The 18,824-nt window shown below is 40.4% G+C and overlaps 7 non-coding genes across 7 annotated transcripts; all 7 read left to right on the plus strand.

Moving 5' to 3' along the window:
* Positions 1–1,145: 1,145 nt before the first annotated feature.
* TRNAL-UAG (transfer RNA leucine (anticodon UAG)) lies at positions 1,146–1,227 on the plus strand. The gene has a single exon. It is a non-coding gene; the product is annotated as a tRNA-Leu (tRNA).
* A 5,522-nt stretch (positions 1,228–6,749) lies between these two features.
* On the plus strand, positions 6,750–6,831 carry TRNAL-UAG (transfer RNA leucine (anticodon UAG)). Its single transcript has one exon. It is a non-coding gene; the product is annotated as a tRNA-Leu (tRNA).
* A 727-nt stretch (positions 6,832–7,558) lies between these two features.
* On the plus strand, positions 7,559–7,640 carry TRNAL-UAG (transfer RNA leucine (anticodon UAG)). Its single transcript has one exon. It is a non-coding gene; the product is annotated as a tRNA-Leu (tRNA).
* Positions 7,641–13,162: 5,522 nt separating this feature from the next.
* On the plus strand, positions 13,163–13,244 carry TRNAL-UAG (transfer RNA leucine (anticodon UAG)). Its single transcript has one exon. It is a non-coding gene; the product is annotated as a tRNA-Leu (tRNA).
* Positions 13,245–15,727: 2,483 nt separating this feature from the next.
* Positions 15,728–15,809, plus strand: TRNAL-UAG (transfer RNA leucine (anticodon UAG)). The gene has a single exon. It is a non-coding gene; the product is annotated as a tRNA-Leu (tRNA).
* Positions 15,810–16,042: 233 nt separating this feature from the next.
* Positions 16,043–16,124, plus strand: TRNAL-AAG (transfer RNA leucine (anticodon AAG)). The gene has a single exon. It is a non-coding gene; the product is annotated as a tRNA-Leu (tRNA).
* Positions 16,125–16,522: 398 nt separating this feature from the next.
* TRNAL-UAA (transfer RNA leucine (anticodon UAA)) lies at positions 16,523–16,604 on the plus strand. Its single transcript has one exon. It is a non-coding gene; the product is annotated as a tRNA-Leu (tRNA).
* Positions 16,605–18,824: the final 2,220 nt, after the last annotated feature.

The following is an 18,824-nucleotide window of genomic DNA, read 5'->3' on the forward strand; positions in this document are numbered from 1 at the left end:
ATGATGAGAGCATTATACTGCCTCTGTACAAATCCCTAGTTAGACCGCACATGGAGTACTGTGTCCAGTTTTGGGCACCGGTGCTCAGGAAGGATATAATGGAACTAGAGAGAGTACAAAGGAGGGCAACAAAATTAATAAAGGGGATGGGAGAACTACAATACCCAGATAGATTAGCGAAATTAGGATTATTTAGTCTAGAAAAAAGACGACTGAGGGGCGATCTAATAACCATGTATAAGTATATAAGGGGACAATACAAATATCTCGCTGAGGATCTGTTTATACCAAGGAAGGTGACGGGCACAAGGGGGCATTCTTTGCGTCTGGAGGAGAGAAGGTTTTTCCACCAACATAGAAGAGGATTCTTTACTGTTAGGGCAGTGAGAATCTGGAATTGCTTGCCTGAGGAGGTGGTGATGGCGAACTCAGTCGAGGGGTTCAAGAGAGGCCTGGATGTCTTCCTGGAGCAGAACAATATTGTATCATACAATTATTAGGTTCTGTAGAAGGACGTAGATCTGGGTATTTATTATGATGGAATATAGGCTGAACTGGATGGACAAATGTCTTTTTTCGGCCTTACTAACTATGTTACTATGTTACTATGATTATCCATTTTCCACCTTGAAGAAGTTAAAATGTAGGAAAATTCACTAAACTTACTCTAAGGAAGCTTTTTTCATGTAGTATATTAAGATAGCATGGCCGAGCGGTCTAAGGCGCTGGATCAAGGCTCCAGTCTCTTCAGAGGCGTGGGTTCAAATCTCACTGCTGCCAGTAGGTCTTCGGAACATTTTGATCTAATTCAAATGATTTTGTATTTGCATGAGTGTGTGGGTTTCTGTTTAGAAAAAGACAGTTGATAGAATCATTACAACAGACCTGTAGGTTTAAATCCCACTGCTGCCAGTAGTAAGAGTTCCTTAAAACCTTTTTATCTTATTCTTATACATACGCTAACATACAAAATTAACATATGCTTTAATCCCACTGCTGCCAGTATTATGCGGTCTTGAAATGTTTTTGTACTTATTCTTATGATTTTGCTAACATGCAAATTAACATGTGATTTAATCTTTTGTATTTGTATAATTTTTTGGTTTTCAGTTAAGAAAAGGAATCTTAAAAATCATGCTGTTAAAGGTAGCATGGCCGAGTGGTCTAAGGCGCTGGATTTAGGTTCCAGTCTCTTTGGAGGCATGGGTTCAAATCCCACTGCTGCCAGTAGGTCTTCAGAACCTTTTGATCTAATTCTTATGATTTTGTATTTGCATGAGTGTGTGGATTTCTGTTTAGGAAAAGACAGTTGATAGAATCATTGGTTTTTCCTATTGTTTAGAGACTTAACCATTTTACAACAGACCTGTAGGTTCAAATCCCACTGCTGCCAGTAGTAAGAGTTCCTTAAAACCTTTTTATCTTATTCTTATAACTATGCTAACATACAAAATTAGCATATGCTTTAATCCCACTGCTGCCAGTATTATGAGGTCTTGAAATGTTTTTGTACTTATTCTTATGATTTTGCTAACATGCAAATTAGCATGTGATCTAATCTTCTTTTGTATTTGTATGATTTTTCGGTTTTCGGTTAAGATAAAGACCGTTCATAGAATCATTGGTTTTTCCTAATGTTTAGAGACATGCCCTTTTTCCAACATGCACTAATTTTAAATGTTGTCAAATGTACTTCACTTACTCTAAGGAAGCCTACTTAATCATGCTGAGTATGACTCAGCAGTATGAGTTCTTGAAAATCTTTTGATCTTATTCTCATAATTATGAAAACAGACAAAATTTGCATGTGCTTTCATCCCACTGCTGCCAGTATGATATGTGGTTGAAAATTGTTTTGAACATACTCTTATGATTTTACTAACATACAAACTTACATGTGTTTTAATCTTCTTTTGTATTTGCTTAAGTGTTTTCTTTCTGGTTAAGATAAAAACAGTTGATAGAATTATTGTTTTTTTCCTAATATTTAGAGACATGTCTGTCATGATATGTACTTTCGCCCTGTCCTGTATTTGAATAATATGCCATTTGATGTATGTAACTGTTCTCTGGTTTCTATTAGCTGTAATTTATGTATTTTCTTGTGCTGGGAGTTCACCTGTAACAATATCTCTCCTTCCCCCAATACTTGCAGCCCTAAGCTATAATGTAATTAACGTTTGTCAACACCACTAGTGAAGAATAGCCATTCTTTCTCACAGCAGGTGGCTAGTCATATGTACATACTAGATAGACTAAGAGGAGCCGACCAGTCTAGAATCTTCAGGTGGACCCAACCATTGAATAGAAGGTGTGACCCCTACCCCCCTTCATGGGCGGATCCCAGGAGCTCAGATAATCCATTCTTATTTTTGAGATCAGATGTGAGTTGATCCTTAAAGGGGAAGGAGTGGGGATTCTTAGCTGAGGCAAGACCCCACGTCCATCTGTGACTGCGGAAGCGTACGGGATGAGACTTGAGCTGAGGACATATCTCGTCGTTCGTGAGATTGTTTTGGGATCCCTTGGACTCATGTGGACTATTGCTTTGTTAGCTGGCACAAGGATTATCTGGAGGTGCCCCCGAATCTGTTCTGTTGGACTCGTGGAAGGACTATTGTTTCGTTTATCGGGTGCGGGATTACTGGAAAGCACCTCCAGATCTGTTTATTTCCTTGGGCTTATTGTGGACTTCTGGTGGACTTGAAGGACATTATGGATATTTGATGTTGAATGCTCCCTGCTTTAATAAATCTCATTGGATCATCCCTCGGCCTGTTGTCCCTTCCTGCTCTGCTGTACACCCCGTCACAAACTGGTTGGCAGCAGTGGGATCAGAGCAGAAGGAATGGAGGACAAAGGCCCATCAACATTGGGAACCAGCACCGCAGAGTACAAGAGCTGGACTGCGATGAACCTACAAACAAAGGCCCATGAAGTAGGAGTCCGTTTTAAAGGACTCTCCAAGGAGCAGCTAATTGAGGCTTTGGAAGGAGTTCGCCTGCAAGATGACACTGAGGAAGGATCCTCACAGCAAATGGAGGAAAGACTGCAGCCGGAGGTAAATACCCAAAAAAGTCAGTGGGTTGTGTGGTACGAGGAGGAGTTGGCATTTCTGGGAGAAGAGGCCACCATAGACGATAAGAGGAAGGCCATTCACAGAGCTCAGGAGATGGCATTGCTGGAGCAGATCACTTTGGAAGCAGCTAGAAGCTCCAGACAGACTGTAACCTCAGCACCCACCATGAGGGAACTCCCCAGAGTGTCCCACAAAGACTTTAAGCCTTTTAATGAGGCTGCAGGCGACATTGAGGGCTTCTTCCAGGACTTTGAGCATCAGTGTTGATTAATGGAAGTCCCGGAAAGGGAGCGAGTTCGACATCTTGTGGGGTTCTTAGAGGGTGGAGCTGCTGAAGCCTATAGAGCTATGGACCCTCGGGGGAACTGTGAGTATGCGGCGATTAAACAGACTATTCTAGAACATTATGCTATGTTAAACCTTGTTATCTTATTCTTATAATTATGCTAACATACAAAATTAGCATATGCTTTAATCCCACTGCTGCCAGTATTATGCGGTCTTGAAATGTTTTTGTACTTATTCTTATGATTTTGCTAACATGCAAATTATTGTGATTTAATCTTTTGTATTTGTATAATTTTGCGGTTTTCAGTTAAGATAAGGAATCGTAAAAATCATGCTGTTAAAGGTAGCATGGCCGAGTGGTCTAAGGCGCTGAAATTAGGCTCCAGTATCTTTGGAGGCATGGGTTCAAATCCCACTGCTGCACTTCAGAACATTTTGATCTAATTCAAATGATTTTGTATTTGCATGAGTGTGTGGGTTTCTGTTTAGGAAAAGACAGTTGATAGAATCATTGTTTTTTCCTATTGTTTAGAGACTTAACCATTTTACAACAGACCTGTAGGTTTAAATCCCACTGCTGCCAGTAGTAAGAGTTCCTTAAAACCTTTTTATCTTATTCTTATACATACGCTAATATACAAAATTAGCATATGCTTTAATCCCACTGCTGCCAGTATTATGCGGTCTTGAAATGTTTTTGTACTTATTCTTATGATTTTGCTAACATGCAAATTAACATGTGATTTAATCTTTTGTATTTGTATAATTTTGTGGTTTTCAGTTAAGATAAGGAATCTTAAAAATCATGCTGCTAAAGGTAGCATGGCCGAGCGGTCTAAAGGGCTGGATTAAGACTCCAGTCTCTTCAGAGGCGTGGGTTCAAATCCTACTGCTGCCAGTAGGTCTTCAGAACCTTTTGATCTAATTCTTATGATTTTGTATTTGCATGAGTGTGTGGATTTCTGTTTAGGAAAAGACAGTTGATAGAATCATTGGTTTTTCCTATTGTTTAGAGACTTAACCATTTTACAACAGACCTGTAGGTTCAAATCCCACTGCTGCCAGTAGTAAGAGTTCCTTAAAACCTTTTTATCTTATTCTTATAACTATGCTAACATACAAAATTAGCATATGCTTTAATCCCACTGCTGCCAGTATTATGAGGTCTTGAAATGTTTTTGTACTTATTCTTATGATTTTGCTAACATGCAAATTAGCATGTGATCTAATCTTCTTTTGTATTTGTATGATTTTTCGGTTTTCGGTTAAGATAAAGACCGTTCATAGAATCATTGGTTTTTCCTAATGTTTAGAGACATGCCCTTTTTCCAACATGCACTAATTTTAAATGTTGTCAAATGTACTTCACTTACTCTAAGGAAGCCTACTTAATCATGCTGAGTATGACTCAGCAGTATGAGTTCTTGAAAATCTTTTGATCTTATTCTCATAATTATGAAAACAGACAAAATTTGCATGTGCTTTCATCCCACTGCTGCCAGTATGATATGTGGTTGAAAATTGTTTTGAACGTACTCTTATGATTTTACTAACATACAAACTTACATGTGTTTTAATCTTCTTTTGTATTTGCTTAAGTGTTTTCTTTCTGGTTAAGATAAAAACAGTTGATAGAATTATTGTTTTTTTCCTAATATTTAGAGACATGTCTGTCATGATATGTACTTTCGCCCTGTCCTGTATTTGAATAATATGCCATTTGATGTATGTAACTGTTCTCTGGTTTCTATTAGCTGTAATTTATGTATTTTCTTGTGCTGGGAGTTCACCTGTAACAATATCTCTCCTTCCCCCAATACTTGCAGCCCTAAGCTATAATGTAATTAACGTTTGTCAACACCACTAGTGAAGAATAGCCATTCTTTCTCACAGCAGGTGGCTAGTCATATGTACATACTAGATAGACTAAGAGGAGCCGACCAGTCTAGAATCTTCAGGTGGACCCAACCATTGAATAGAAGGTGTGACCCCTACCCCCCTTCATGGGCGGATCCCAGGAGCTCAGATAATCCATTCTTATTTTTGAGATCAGATGTGAGTTGATCCTTAAAGGGGAAGGAGTGGGGATTCTTAGCTGAGGCAAGACCCCACGTCCATCTGTGACTGCGGAAGCGTACGGGATGAGACTTGAGCTGAGGACATATCTCGTCGTTCGTGAGATTGTTTTGGGATCCCTTGGACTCATGTGGACTATTGCTTTGTTAGCTGGCACAAGGATTATCTGGAGGTGCCCCCGAATCTGTTCTGTTGGACTCGTGGAAGGACTATTGTTTCGTTTATCGGGTGCGGGATTACTGGAAAGCACCTCCAGATCTGTTTATTTCCTTGGGCTTATTGTGGACTTCTGGTGGACTTGAAGGACATTATGGATATTTGATGTTGAATGCTCCCTGCTTTAATAAATCTCATTGGATCATCCCTCGGCCTGTTGTCCGTTCCTGCTCTGCTGTACACCCCGTCACAAACTGGTTGGCAGCAGTGGGATCAGAGCAGAAGGAATGGAGGACAAAGGCCCATCAACATTGGGAACCAGCACCGCAGAGTACAAGAGCTGGACTGCGATGAACCTACAAACAAAGGCCCATGAAGTAGGAGTCCGTTTTAAAGGACTCTCCAAGGAGCAGCTAATTGAGGCTTTGGAAGGAGTTCGCCTGCAAGATGACACTGAGGAAGGATCCTCACAGCAAATGGAGGAAAGACTGCAGCCGGAGGTAAATACCCAAAAAAGTCAGTGGGTTGTGTGGTACGAGGAGGAGTTGGCATTTCTGGGAGAAGAGGCCACCATAGACGATAAGAGGAAGGCCATTCACAGAGCTCAGGAGATGGCATTTCTGGAGCAGATCACTTTGGAAGCAGCTAGAAGCTCCAGACAGACTGTAACCTCAGCACCCACCATGAGGGAACTCCCCAGAGTGTCCCACAAAGACTTTAAGCCCTTTAATGAGGCTGCAGGCGACACTGAGGGCTTCTTCCAGGACTTTGAGCATCAGTGTTGATTAATGGAAGTCCCGGAAAGGGAGCGAGTTCGACATCTTGTGGGGTTCTTAGAGGGTGGAGCTGCTGAAGCCTATAGAGCTATGGACCCTCGGGGGAACTGTGAGTATGCGGCGATTAAACAGACTATTCTAGAACATAATGCTATGTTAAACCTTGTTATTTTATTCTTATAATTATGCTAACATACAAAATTAGCATATGCTTTAATCCCACTGCTGCCAGTATTATGCGGTCTTGAAATGTTTTTGTACTTATTCTTATGATTTTGCTAACATGCAAATTAACATGTGATTTAATCTTTTGTATTTGTATATTTTTGCGGTTTTCAGTTAAGATAAGGAATCGTAAAAATCATGCTGTTAAAGGTAGCATGGCCGAGTGGTCTAAGGCGCTGGACTTAGGCTCCAGTCTCTTTGGAGGCGTGGGTTCAAATCCCACTGCTGCCAGTGTATTTCTACTTTGAAACTTTTTAGCTTATATTTATGATTTTGCTAATAGAAAAATTAGCATGTGTTTTATTATTTTGTATTTGTATGAGTCCATGCTTTGCTGTTTTGCAAAAGACAGTAGATAGAATCATTGCTTTTTCCTTTTTGCTTAGAGACCTATCCATTTTCCACCTTGAAGAAGTTAAACTGTAGGAAAATTCACTAAACTTACTCTAAGGAAGCTTTTTTTATGTAGTATATTAGGGTAGCATGGCCGAGCGGTCTATGGCGCTGGATTAAGGCTCCAGTCTCTTCAGAGGCGTGGGTTCAAATCCCGCTGCTGCCAGTAGGTCTTCAGAACATTTTGATCTAATTCAAATGATTTTGTATTTGCATGAGTGTGTGGGTTTCTGTTTAGGAAAAGACAGTTGATAGAATCATTGTTTTTTCCTATTGTTTAGAGACTTAACCATTTTACAACAGACCTGTAGGTTTAAATCCCACTGCTGCCAGTAGTAAGAGTTCCTTAAAACCTTTTTATCTTATTCTTATACATACGCTAATATACAAAATTAGCATATGCTTTAATCCCACTGCTGCCAGTATTATGCGGTCTTGAAATGTTTTTGTACTTATTCTTATGATTTTGCTAACATGCAAATTAACATGTGATTTAATCTTTTGTATTTGTATAATTTTGCGGTTTTCAGTTAAGATAAGGAATCGTAAAAATCATGCTGTTAAAGGTAGCATGGCCGAGTGGTCTAAGGCGCTGGATTTAGGTTCCAGTCTCTTTGGAGGCGTGGGTTCAAATCCCACTGCTGCCAGTAGGTCTTCAGAACCTTTTGATCTAATTCTTATGATTTTGTATTTGCATGAGTGTGTGGATTTCTGTTTAGGAAAAGACAGTTGATAGAATCATTGGTTTTTCCTATTGTTTAGAGACTTAACCATTTTACAGCAGACCTGTAGGTTCAAATCCCACTGCTGCCAGTAGTAAGAGTTCCTTAAAACCTTTTTATCTTATTCTTATAACTATGCTAACATACAAAATTAGCATATGCTTTAATCCCACTGCTGCCAGTATTATGAGGTCTTGAAATGTTTTTGTACTTATTCTTATGATTTTGCTAACATGCAAATTAGCATGTGATCTAATCTTCTTTTGTATTTGTATGATTGTTCGGTTTTCGGTTAAGATAAAGACCGTTGATAGAATCATTGGTTTTTCCTAATGTTTAGAGACATGCCCTTTTTCCAACATGCACTAATTTTAAATGTTGTCAAATGTACTTCACTTACTCTAAGGAAGCCTACTTAATCATGCTGAGTATGACTCAGCAGTATGAGTTCTTGAAAATCTTTTGATCTTATTCTTATAATTATGAAAACAGACAAAATTTGCATGTGCTTTCATCCCACTGCTGCCAGTATGATATGTGCTTGAAAATTGTTTTGAACTTACTCTTATGATTTTACTAACATACAAACTTACATGTGTTTTAATCTTCTTTTGTATTTGCTTAAGTGTTTTCTTTCTGGTTAAGATAAAAACAGTTGATAGAATTATTGTTTTTTTCCTAATATTTAGAGACATGTCTGTCATGATATGTACTTTTGCCCTGTCCTGTATTTGAATAATATGCCATTTGATGTATGTAACTGTTCTCTGGTTTCTATTAGCTGTAATTTATGTATTTTCTTGTGCTGGGAGTTCACCTGTAACAATATGTCTCCTTCCCCCAATACTTGCAGCCCTAAGCTATAATGTAATTAAGGTTTGTCAACACCACTAGTGAAGAATAGCCATTCTTTCTCACAGCAGGTGGCTAGTCATATGTACATACTAGATAGACTAAGAGGAGCCGACCAGTCTAGAATCTTCAGGTGGACCCAACCATTGAATAGAAGGTGTGACCCCTACCCCCCTTCATGGGCGGATCCCAGGAGCTCAGATAATCCATTCTTATTTTTGAGATCAGATGTGAGTTGATCCTTAAAGGGGAAGGAGTGGGGATTCTTAGCTGAGGCAAGACCCCACGTCCATCTGTGACTGCGGAAGCGTACGGGATGAGACTTGAGCTGAGGACATATCTCGTCGTTCGTGAGATTGTTTTGGGATCCCTTGGACTCATGTGGACTATTGCTTTGTTAGCTGGCACAAGGATTATCTGGAGGTGCCCCCGAATCTGTTCTGTTGGACTCGTGGAAGGACTATTGTTTCGTTTATCGGGTGCGGGATTACTGGAAAGCACCTCCAGATCTGTTTATTTCCTTGGGCTTATTGTGGACTTCTGGTGGACTTGAAGGACATTATGGATATTTGATGTTGTATGCTCCCTGCTTTAATAAATCTCATTGGATCATCCCTCGGCCTGTTGTCCCTTCCTGCTCTGCTGTACACCCCGTCACAAACTGGTTGGCAGCAGTGGGATCAGAGCAGAAGGAATGGAGGACAAAGGCCCATCAACATTGGGAACCAGCACCGCAGAGTACAAGAGCTGGACTGCGATGAACCTACAAACAATGGCCCATGAAGTAGGAGTCCGTTTTAAAGGACTCTCCAAGGAGCAGCTAATTGAGGCTTTGGAAGGAGTTCGCCTGCAAGATGACACTGAGGAAGGATCCTCACAGCAAATGGAGGAAAGACTGCAGCCGGAGGTAAATACCCAAAAAAGTCAGTGGGTTGTGTGGTACGAGGAGGAGTTGGCATTTCTGGGAGAAGAGGCCACCATAGACGATAAGAGGAAGGCCATTCACAGAGCTCAGGAGATGGCATTGCTGGAGCAGATCGCTTTGGAAGCAGCTAGAAGCTCCAGACAGACTGTAACCTCAGCACCCACCATGAGGGAACTCCCCAGAGTGTCCCACAAAGACTTTAAGCCCTTTAATGAGGCTGCAGGCGACATTGAGGGCTTCTTCCAGGACTTTGAGCATCAGTGTTGATTAATGGAAGTACCGGAAAGGGAGCGAGTTCGACATCTTGTGGGGTTCTTAGAGGGTGGAGCTGCTGAAGCCTATAGAGCTATGGACCCTCAGGGGAACTGTGAGTATGCGGCGATTAAACAGACTATTCTAGAACATTATGCTATGTTAAACCTTGTTATCTTATTCTTATAATTATGCTAACATACAAAATTAGCATATGCTTTAATCCCACTGCTGCCAGTATTATGCGGTCTTGAAATGTTTTTGTACTTATTCTTATGATTTTGCTAACATGCAAATTAACGTGATTTAATCTTTTGTATTTGTATAATTTTGCGGTTTTCAGTTAAGATAAGGAATCGTAAAAATCATGCTGTTAAAGGTAGCATGGCCGAGTGGTCTAAGGCGCTGAAATTAGGCTCCAGTATCTTTGGAGGCATGGGTTCAAATCCCACTGCTGCACTTCAGAACATTTTGATCTAATTCAAATGATTTTGTATTTGCATGAGTGTGTGGGTTTCTGTTTAGGAAAAGACAGTTGATAGAATCATTGTTTTTTCCTATTGTTTAGAGACTTAACCATTTTACAACAGACCTGTAGGTTTAAATCCCACTGCTGCCAGTAGTAAGAGTTCCTTAAAACCTTTTTATCTTATTCTTATACATACGCTAATATACAAAATTAGTATATGCTTTAATCCCACTGCTGCCAGTATTATGCGGTCTTGAAATGTTTTTGTACTTATTCTTATGATTTTGCTAACATGCAAATTAACATGTGATTTAATCTTTTGTATTTGTATAATTTTGTGGTTTTCAGTTAAGATAAGGAATCTTAAAAATCATGCTGCTAAAGGTAGCATGGCCGAGCGGTCTAAGGGGCTGGATTAAGGCTCCAGTCTCTTCAGAGGCGTGGGTTCAGATCCTACTGCTGCCAGTAGGTCTTCAGAACCTTTTGATCTAATTCTTATGATTTTGTATTTGCATGAGTGTGTGGATTTCTGTTTAGGAAAAGACAGTTGATAGAATCATTGGTTTTTCCTATTGTTTAGAGACTTAACCATTTTACAACAGACCTGTAGGTTCAAATCCCACTGCTGCCAGTAGTAAGAGTTCCTTAAAACCTTTTTATCTTATTCTTATAACTATGCTAACATACAAAATTAGCATATGCTTTAATCCCACTGCTGCCAGTATTATGAGGTCTTGAAATGTTTTTGTACTTATTCTTATGATTTTGCTAACATGCAAATTAGCATGTGATCTAATCTTCTTTTGTATTTGTATGATTTTTCGGTTTTCGGTTAAGATAAAGACCGTTCATAGAATCATTGATTTTTCCTAATGTTTAGAGACATGCCCTTTTTCCAACATGCACTAATTTTAAATGTTGTCAAATGTACTTCACTTACTCTAAGGAAGCCTACTTAATCATGCTGAGTATGACTCAGCAGTATGAGTTCTTGAAAATCTTTTGATCTTATTCTCATAATTATGAAAACAGACAAAATTTGCATGTGCTTTCATCCCACTGCTGCCAGTATGATATGTGGTTGAAAATTGTTTTGAACGTACTCTTATGATTTTACTAACATACAAACTTACATGTGTTTTAATCTTCTTTTGTATTTGCTTAAGTGTTTTCTTTCTGGTTAAGATAAAAACAGTTGATAGAATTATTGTTTTTTTCCTAATATTTAGAGACATGTCTGTCATGATATGTACTTTTGCCCTGTCCTGTATTTGAATAATATGCCATTTGATGTATGTAACTGTTCTCTGGTTTCTATTAGCTGTAATTTATGTATTTTCTTGTGCAGGGAGTTCACCTGTAACAATATGTCTCCTTCCCCCAATACTTGCAGCCCTAAGCTATAATGTAATTAAGGTTTGTCAACACCACTAGTGAAGAATAGCCATTCTTTCTCACAGCAGGTGGCTAGTCATATGTACATACTAGATAGACTAAGAGGAGCCCACCAGTCTAGAATCTTCAGGTGGACCCAACCATTGAATAGAAGGTGTGACCCCCACCCCCCTTCATGGGCGGATCCCAGGAGCTCAGACAATCCATTCTTATTTTTGAGATCAGATGTGAGTTGATCCTTAAAGGGGAAGGAGTGGGGATTCTTAGCTGAGGCAAGACCCCACGTCCATCTGTGACTGCGGAAGCGAACGGGATGAGACTTGAGCTGAGGACATATCTCGTCGTTCGTGAGATTGTTTTGGCATCCCTTGGACTCATGTGGACTATTGCTTTGTTAGCTGGCACAAGGATTATCTGGAGGTGCCCCCGAATCTGTTCTGTTGGACTCGTGGAAGGACTATTGTTTCGTTTATCGGGTGCGGGATTACTGGAAAGCACCTCCAGATCTGTTTATTTACTTGGGCTTATTGTGGACTTCTGGTGGACTTGAAGGACATTATATATATTTGATGTTGTATGCTCCCTGCTTTAATAAATCTCATTGGATCATCCCTCGGCCCGTTGTCCCTTCCTGCTCTGCTGTACACCCCGTCACAAACTGGTTGGCAGCAGTGGGATCAGAGCAGAAGGAATGGAGGACAAAGGCCCATCAACATTGGGAACCAGCACCGCAGAGTACAAGAGCTGGACTGCGATGAACCTACAAACAAAGGCCCATGAAGTAGGAGTCCGTTTTAAAGGACTCTCCAAGGAGCAGCTAATTGAGGCTTTGGAAGGAGTTCGCCTGCAAGATGACACTGAGGAAGGATCCTCACAGCAAATGGAGGAAAGACTGCAGCCGGAGGTAAATACCCAAAAAAGTCAGTGGGTTGTGTGGTACGAGGAGGAGTTGGCATTTCTGGGAGAAGAGGCCACCATAGACGATAAGAGGAAGGCCATTCACAGAGCTCAGGAGATGGCATTGCTGGAGCAGATCGCTTTGGAAGCAGCTAGAAGCTCCAGACAGACTGTAACCTCAGCACCCACCATGAGGGAACTCCCCAGAGTGTCCCACAAAGACTTTAAGCCCTTTAATGAGGCTGCAGGCGACATTGAGGGCTTCTTCCAGGACTTTGAGCATCAGTGTTGATTAATGGAAGTCCCTGAAAGGGAGCGAGTTCGACATCTTGTGGGGTTCTTAGAGGGTGGAGCTGCTGAAGCCTATAGAGCTATGGACCCTCGGGGGAACTGTGAGTATGCGGCGATTAAACAGACTATTCTAGAACATTATGCTATGTTAAACCTTGTTATCTTATTCTTATAATTATGCTAACATACAAAATTAGCATATGCTTTAATCCCACTGCTGCCAGTATTATGCGGTCTTGAAATGTTTTTGTACTTATTCTTATGATTTTGCTAACATGCAAATTAACATGTGATTTAATCTTTTGTATTTGTATAATTTTGCGGTTTTCAGTTAAGATAAGAAATCATAAAAATCATGCTGTTAAAGGTAGCATGGCCGAGTGGTCTAAGGCGCTGGATTTAGGTTCCAGTCTCTTTGGAGGCGTGGGTTCAAATCCCACTGCTGCCAGTAGGTCTTCAGAACCTTTTGATCTAATTCTTATGATTTTGTATTTGCATGAGTGTGTGGATTTCTGTTTAGGAAAAGACAGTTGATAGAATCATTGGTTTTTCCTATTGTTTAGAGACTTAACCATTTTACAACAGACCTGTAGGTTCAAATCCCACTGCTGCCAGTAGTAAGAGTTCCTTAAAACCTTTTTATCTTATTCTTATAACTATGCTAACATACAAAATTAGCATATGCTTTAATCCCACTGCTGCCAGTATTATGAGGTCTTGAAATGTTTTTGTACTTATTCTTATGATTTTGCTAACATGCAAATTAGCATGTGATCTAATCTTCTTTTGTATTTGTATGATTTTTCGGTTTTCAGTTAAGATAAAGACCTTGATAGAATCATTGGTTTTTCCTAATGTTTAGAGACATGCCCTTTTTCCAACATGCACTAATTTTAAATGTTGTCAAATGTACTTCACTTACTCTAAGGAAGCCTACTTAATCATGCTGAGTATGACTCAGCAGTATGAGTTCTTGAAAATCTTTTGATCTTATTCTTATAATTATGAAAACAGACAAAATTTGCATGTGCTTTCATCCCACTGCTGCCAGTATGATATGTGCTTGAAAATTGTTTTGAACTTACTCTTAAGATTTTACTAACATACAAACTTACATGTGTTTTAATCTTCTTTTGTATTTGCTTAAGTGTTTTCTTTCTGGTTAAGATAAAAACAGTTGATAGAATTATTGTTTTTTTCCTAATATTTAGAGACATGTCTGTCATGATATGTACTTTTGCCCTGTCCTGTATTTGAATAATATGCCATTTGATGTATGTAACTGTTCTCTGGTTTCTATTAGCTGTAATTTATGTATTTTCTTGTGCTGGGAGTTCACCTGTAACAATATGTCTCCTTCCCCCAATACTTGCAGCCCTAAGCTATAATGTAATTAAGGTTTGTCAACACCACTAGTGAAGAATAGCCATTCTTTCTCACAGCAGGTGGCTAGTCATATGTACATACTTGATAGACTAAGAGGAGCCGACCAGTCTAGAATCTTCAGGTGGACCCAACCATTGAATAGAAGGTGTGACCCCTACCCACCTTCATGGGCGGATCCCAGGAGCTCAGACAATCCATTCTTATTTTTGAGATCAGATGTGAGTTGATCCTTAAAGGGGAAGGAGTGGGGATTCTTAGCTGAGGCAAGACCCCACGTCCATCTGTGACTGCGGAAGCGTACGGGATGAGACTTGAGCTGAGGACATATCTCGTCGTTCGTGAGATTGTTTTGGGATCCCTTGGACTCATGTGGACTATTGCTTTGTTAGCTGGCACAAGGATTATCGGGAGGTGCCCCCGAATCTGTTCTGTTGGACTCGTGGAAGGACTATTGTTTCGTTTATCGGGTGCGGGATTACTGGAAAGCACCTCCAGATCTGTTTATTTACTTGGGCTTATTGTGGACTTCTGGTGGACTTGAAGGGCATTATGGATATTTGATGTTGTATGCTCCCTGCTTTAATAAATCTCATTGGATCATCCCTCGGCCTGTTGTCCCTTCCTGCTCTGCTGTACACCCCGTCACAAACTGGTTGGCAGCAGTGGGATCAGAGCAGAAGGAATGGAGGACAAAGGCCCATCAACATTGGGAACCAGCACCGCAGAGTACAAGAGCTGGACTGCGATGAACCTACAAACAAAGGCCCATGAAGTAGGAGTCCGTTTTAAAGGACTCTCCAAGGAGCAGCTAATTGAGGCTTTGGAAGGAGTTCGCCTGCAAGATGACACTGAGGAAGGATCCTCACAGCAAATGGAGGAAAGACTGCAGCCGGAGGTAAATACCCAAAAAAGTCAGTGGGTTGTGTGGTACGAGGAGGAGTTGGCATTTCTGGGAGAAGAGGCCACCATAGACGATAAGAGGAAGGCCATTCACAGAGCTCAGGAGATGGCATTGCTGGAGCAGATCGCTTTGGAAGCGGCTAGAAGCTCCAGACAGACTGTAACCTCAGCACCCACCATGAGGGAACTCCCCAGAGTGTCCCACAAAGACTTTAAGCCCTTTAATGAGGCTGCAGGCGACATTGAGGGCTACTTCCAGGACTTTGAGCATCAGTGTTGATTAATGGAAGTCCCGGAAAGGGAGCGAGTTCGACATCTTGTGGGGTTCTTAGAGGGTGGAGCTGCTGAAGCCTATAGAGCTATGGACCCTCGGGCGAACTGTGAGTATGCGGCGATTAAACAGACTATTCTAGAACATTATGCTATGTTAAACCTTGTTATCTTATTCTTATAATTATGCTAACATACAAAATTAGCATATGCTTTAATCCCACTGCTGCCAGTATTATGCGGTCTTGAAATGTTTTTGTACTTATTTTTATGATTTTGCTAACATGCAAATTAACATGTGATTTAATCTTTTGTATTTGTATAATTTTGCGGTTTTCAGTTAAGATAAGGAATCGTAAAAATCATGCTGTTAAAGGTAGCATGGCCGAGTGGTCTAAGGCGCTGGATTTAGGCTCCAGTCCATTTGGAGGCGTGGGTTCAAATCCCACTGCTGCCAGTGTATTTTTACTTTGAAACTTTTTAGCTTATATTTATGATTTTGCTAATAGAACAATTAGCATGTGTTTTATTATTTTGTATTTGTATAAGTGCATGCAAAACACAGTAGATAGAATCATTGTTTTTTCCTTTTTGCTTAGAGACCTATCCATTTTCCACCTTGAAGAAGTTAAAATGTATGAAAATTCACTAAACTTACTCTAAGGAAGCTTTTTTCATGTAGTATATTAAGGTAGCATGGCCGAGTGGTCTAAGGCGCTGGATTAAGGCTCCAGTCTCTTCAGAGGCGTGGGTTCAAATCCCACTGCTGCCAGTAGGTCTTCGGAACATTTTGATCTAATTCAAATGATTTTGTATTTGCATGAGTGTGTGGGTTTCTGTTTAGGAAAAGACAGTTGATAGAATCATTGTTTTTTCCTATTGTTTAGAGACTTAACCATTTTACAACAGACCTGTAGGTTTAAATCCCACTGCTGCCAGTAGTAAGAGTTCCTTAAAACCTTTTTATCTTATTCTTATACATAAGCTAACATACAAAATTAGCATATGCTTTAATCCCACTGCTGCCAGTATTATGCGGTCTTGAAATGTTTTTGTACTTATTCTTATGATTTTGCTAACATGCAAATTAACATGTGATTTAATCTTTTGTATTTGTATAATTTTGCGGTTTTCAGTTAAGATAAGGAATCGTAAAAATCATGCTGAAAAGGTAGCATGGCCGAGTGGTCTAAGGCGCTGGATTTAAGCTCCAGTCTCTTTGGAGGCGTGGGTTCAAATCCCACTGCTGCCAGTGTATTTTTACTTTGAAACTTTTTAGCTTATATTTATGATTTTGCTAATAGAACAATTAGCATGTGTTTTATTATTTTGTATTTGTATAAGTGCATGCAAAAGACAGTAGATAGAATCATTGCTTTTTCCTTTTTGCTTAGAGACCTATCCAAAACCAGGGATTCAAGCTTCAGGAGGCTAATTTGCATATTCCAGGTGCCTTCTGGGAGAAGCGAAGTCTCCCTAAGCTAGAAGATCGTTGGGTACAGCCGGGACCAGCTGCTTCGAAAGCATCACCAAACCGCGCACCGTATTTTTGCCTGTAGGACATTATTGCAAGAGAGCTTGGCTGAGTAGATTACACAAGAAGGAAAACACACAGCAAGTCAGCAGGATCTAGGAGCAACATGGCAGATGTGACAACCTACATGGTGAGCTGCAGCATGTGCTACATGTTCACAGATCGACCAGAAGAAGAATCCAATTTCACCTGTCAGAAGTGTAGACTAGTGGCCCTTTTAGAAGAAAAGGTGCGGGGTCTGGAAGAAAGAATAGCAACTTTGAAACTCATCAAAGAGAATGAAGACTTTCTAGACAGAACAGAAGCATCTCTACTGGTCACAGACTCACTACTGAGAGGCACCGAAGCAGCCATCTGCAGACCGGACATAACTGCAAGAGAAGTATGCTGCCTTCCAGGTGCGATGATCAAGGATGTGACCGATAGGATACCAAAGCTCTTCAGCTCCAAGGACGTCCACCCATTTCTTCTGATACATGTTGGCACCAATGACACGGCAAGGAAGGACCTACCGACAATCTGCAAGGACTTTGAAGAGTTGGGGAAGAAAGTAAAGGAACTGGATGCACAGGTAGTTTTTTCTTCTATCCTTCCAGTAGACGGGCATGGCACCAGGAGATGGAACAGGATCCTTGATGCAAACAACTGGCTAAGACGATGGTGCAGACAACAAGGATTTGGATTCCTGGACCACGGTGTGAATTACTGGTATGATGGACTCCTCGCCAGAGACGGACTACACCTCAACAAACCTGGGAAACACACATTCGCCAGAAGACTCGCTACACTCATCAGGAGGGCGTTAAACTAGAAGAAGAGGGGACGGGAAGAAAAACATTAGACTCGAACAAAGACGACCCAGGAAAACATACTCAGAAGGGAGGTAAGAACATTTCTAAAACAATCCACAGTGAGGAGATTGGAACAAAACAAAATCCTCTAAACTGCATGCTCGCAAACGCCAGAAGCCTGACAAACAAGATGGAAGAACTAGAAGCAGAAATATCTACAGGTAACTTTGACATAGTGGGAATAACCGAGACATGGTTAGATGAAAGCTATGACTGGGCAGTTAACTTACAGGGTTACAGTCTGTTTAGAAAGGATCGTAAAAATCGGAGAGGAGGAGGGGTTTGTCTCTATGTAAAGTCTTGTCTAAAGTCCACTTTAAGGGAGGATATTAGCGAAGGGAATGAGGATGTCGAGTCCATATGGGTTGAAATTCATGGAGGGAAAAATGGTAACAAAATTCTCATTGGGGTCTGTTACAAACCCCCAAATATAACAGAAAGCATGGAAAGTCTACTTCTAAAGCAGATAGATGAAGCTGCAACCCATAATGAGGTCCTGGTTATGGGGGACTTTAACTACCCGGATATTAACTGGGAAACAGAAACCTGTGAAACCCATAAAGGCAACAGGTTTCTGCTAATAACCAAGAAAAATTATCTTTCACAATTGGTGCAGAATCCAACCAGAGGAGCAGCACTTTTAGACCTAATACTATCTAATAGACCTGACAGAATAACAAATCTGCAGGTGGTTGGGCATTTAGGAAATAGCGACCACAATATTGTGCAGTTTCACCTGTCTTTCACTAGGGGGACTTGTCAGGGAGTCACAAAAACATTGAACTTTAGGAAGGCAAAGTTTGACCAGCTTAGAGATGCCCTTAATCTGGTAGACTGGGACAATATCCTCAGAAATGAGAATACAGATAATAAATGGGAAATGTTTAAGAACATCCTAAATAGGCAGTGTAAGCGGTTTATACCTTGTGGGAATAAAAGGACTAGAAATAGGAAAAACCCAATGTGGCTAAACAAAGAAGTAAGACAGACAATTAACAGTAAAAAGAAAGCATTTGCACTACTAAAGCAGGATGGCACCATTGAAGCTCTAAAAAACTATAGGGAGAAAAATACTTTATCTAAAAAA

Source organism: Ranitomeya imitator, chromosome 4 (genome assembly GCF_032444005.1).
Source record: "Ranitomeya imitator isolate aRanImi1 chromosome 4, aRanImi1.pri, whole genome shotgun sequence".
Lineage (NCBI taxonomy): Eukaryota > Metazoa > Chordata > Amphibia > Anura > Dendrobatidae > Ranitomeya > Ranitomeya imitator.